This window comes from Grammomys surdaster, unplaced genomic scaffold, assembly GCF_004785775.1.
Source record: "Grammomys surdaster isolate TR1022 unplaced genomic scaffold, NIH_TR_1.0 220, whole genome shotgun sequence".
In the NCBI taxonomy this organism is placed as follows: Eukaryota; Metazoa; Chordata; class Mammalia; order Rodentia; family Muridae; genus Grammomys; species Grammomys surdaster.
The window spans coordinates 3,945,080-3,948,517 of record NW_021604665.1 but is presented as its reverse complement, the minus strand read 5'-3'; positions in this window follow the sequence as shown (position 1 = coordinate 3,948,517).

The window sequence follows — 3,438 nt, the reverse complement described above, 5'->3', positions numbered from 1 at the left end:
GTTTTGGTTTTGGTTTTGGTTTTGGTTTTGGTTTTGGTTTTGGTTTTTTGCACCTTTACAGACTTACATGTCAGCTCAGATCTGTTAACATCTCTTACTTACAAAGAGCATGTCCTAATTTGGCTCTTACCAAAGCTATTAGCACTCCACCCCATCTTGAAGTCTTTAATAAAATCATCTTTCCTCAACTCTTGAGAGTTTGAACAGCATCAAGCACCACTTTTTTTTTAATTATGCATACTGACTTTTTAAAATTTTACATTCTAGTCATTGTCCTCCCTCCTGGTCCCCACTCCCACAGTTCCTTATCCCATTCCTCCTCCCCCCTTGCCTCTGAGAGGGTGCTCCCTCCTCCCCACACACACACACATCAGGCCTCCTCATTCCCTGGGGCCTCAAGTCTCTCAAGGATTAGGTGAATCTTCTTCCACTGAGGCCAGACCAGGGAGTCCTCTGCTACATATGTGCTGGGGGCCTCAGACCAGCCTGTGTATGTTCCTGGTTGGTGGCTCAGTGTCTGGGAGCTCCCTGGGGTCTGGGTTAGTTGACACTTCTGGTCTTCCTATGGGTAGCCCTCCCCTTCAGCTTCTTCAATTCTTCCCCTAGTTCAACAATAGGGGTCTCTAACTTCAGTCCAATGGTTGGGTTTAAGTATCTGCATCTGTCTCAGTCAGCTGCTGGTAAAGCCTCTCAGAGGATAGCCATGCTAGGCTCCTGTCTGGAAGAAAATCATAGTATCAGTAATAGTGTCAGGCCTTGATGCCCAACCCCCCATGAGATGGATCCCTTTGGAACGCCTTTCCTCCAGTCTCTTTTCCATTTTTGTCCCTGCAGTCTGAACAACTCTGGGTCAGAAATTTTGACTGTGGGTTGTTAACCCCGACCCTCCACTTGAGGCCCTGTCTATCAGCTGGAGGTGAGGCGGACTCTTCAAGTTCTGTCCCCTCATTGTTGGGCATTTTGCCTAAGGTCACCCACATTGAGTCCTGAGAGTCTCTCATCTCCCAGGTCTCTGGTACTTCCTAGAGAGTTCCCCTACCTCCTACCCCCAAGGCTGCATATTTCCGTTCATTCTCCTGGCCCTTTGGGTTTCTCTCCTGCTTGCCCCCCAAACCCTGTACCTTATCCTATTCCTCCTTTCCTCTCTCCCCTCTCCCATCCAGGTCCCTCCATCCCTCTGCCTCCTGTGATTATTTTCTTCCTACTTCTAAGTGGGATTGAAGCATCCTCACTTGAGCCTTTCTGCTTGTTACACTTCTTATGATCTGTGGGTTGTATCCTAGGTATTCTGTACTTTTTGGTTAATAGGTCCATCAATGGAATAGATTCGAAGACCCAGAAATAAACCCGCACATGGTGACTTGATCTTTAACAAAGAAACCAAAAACATACAGTGGGAAAAAAAGAAAGCATTTTTAACAAATGGTATTGGTCTAACTGGTGGTCTGTATATAGAAGAATGAAAATAGATCCATATTTATCACCCTGCACAAAGTTCAAGTCCAAGTGGATTAATGACCTCAAAACCAGATACACTGAATCTAATAGAAGAGAAAATGGGAAATGGCCTCAAACTCATTGATACAAGGGAAAATTTCCTGAACAGAACTCCAATGGCTAGGCTCTAAGATCAACAATTGCTAAATGGAAACTCATGAAACTGAAAAGCTTCTGTAAGACAAAGGGCACTGTCAATAGAACAAATTGGCAACCTACAGATTGGGAAAAAAATCTTCACTAACCCTACATCTGATAAAGGGCTAATGTTCAAAATATATAAAGAACCAAGAAGTTAACCTTCAAAAAACCAAATAGCTCAATTTAAAAATGGGGTACAGAGCTAAACATAATTCACAACAGAAGAATCTTGAATGGCCAAGAAGCACTTAAAGAAATGTTCCAAGTCCTTAGTCATCAGGGAAATGTAAATCAAAAATACCCTGAGATTCCACATTACACTAATCAGAATGGCTAAGATCAAAATCTCAAGTGACAGCATATGCTGGCAAGGATGTGGAGAACGAGGAACACTCTTCCATTGCTGGTGGTGTTGCAAACTGACACAACCACTCTGGAAATCAATCTGGTGGTTCTTAAGAAAACTAGAAATAGTTCTACCTGAAGACCCAGATATACCACTCTTGTTCATATACCCAAAAGATACCCCATGTTCTACTATGTTCTCCAGGTGTCCTTCAACCAAAGAATGGATACAGAAAATGTGGCTCATTTACACAATGTATAATGGAATACTATTCAGCTAATAAGAACGAGGACATCATGAGTTTTGCAAGCAAATGAATGGAACTAGAAAATATCCTGAGTGAAGTAACCCAGGACAAAAATCACTCTTTTATCAGAAGCTTTTTAACCAAAACTATTACTTATGTCATATTCTTTCTTTACTACCTGACTCTCATGGACTCAGAGTTTTTGGATGCAGAGAAAGTTATTTAGGAAAGATACAACTTGTACCACCTGCCCCCTGCAAACAGTAAAGAACAGCGACATCAACCATATCTCTTCTTATGCAAACAAGTTTCCACTGAGTAGCCACCTCAGTCTTAGCCAGTTTTTACTGCATGCAGTGGTGGGCACACAGCCTCTGTAACAAGCTCTTGACACTCTTGTTCCTTACATGTTACTCTTAAAAATCATATCGTGTGTTTAAAACCTTTACCCCCTTTTGGGGCATCTCTACATTCGTGCACCAGACTCCATTCATCAGACAGGCATGCTACTGCCTACCACATAGTTCAGTCTCTCCATTTGGTGACTGTTTGGGGAAGCTTAGGAGGTGTGGCCTTGCTGGAGGAAGTATAAAACTGGAGACTCTCCTCATTTCAGATGTTTTCCTATTTGTGGTTCATGATGTGAGTTCTCAGGGGCCACTGCAGCCACCATGACTACCTGCTGCTATGCTTCCCTGCTATGATGGACTATTACTCCTCTGCAACAGTTAGGCAAAAACAAGCCCTTCTTTCTATGGATACTTAGATCATGATGTGTTATCACAGCAACAGAAAAGTGACTAATGTACTGTGGAAGCGTAAGGACCTGACGTAGATCCCACAACTCGTGTAAAATGCCAGGCACGATGGTTTGTAATCCCAGAACTGGGAAAGTGAAGGCAGGAAGATGTCTAGGGTTCACTGACCAGCCAATTTAGCCTAGTTGGTGAGCTCCAGGCCACCAAGAGGTGGTGTTGTGGGTTGCTCTGGTGTTGTTTGTATTCGGATGTTAATTCTGCTTCCTCATGACCCAAGGAGGAGGGAGTAGTTCACATATTCAGGTGATTTCATGTGCACCTGCTCACCATTTTAACTGGTCAAATAAAGGCTAAAGCAGTGGAAGAGAAAGGTAGGGCTGGAAGCTTTAGAGAGTGGGGAAAGTGTAGGGAACAAGAGAGAAAGAAGACAGAGGAAAAAGAGAGGGAAG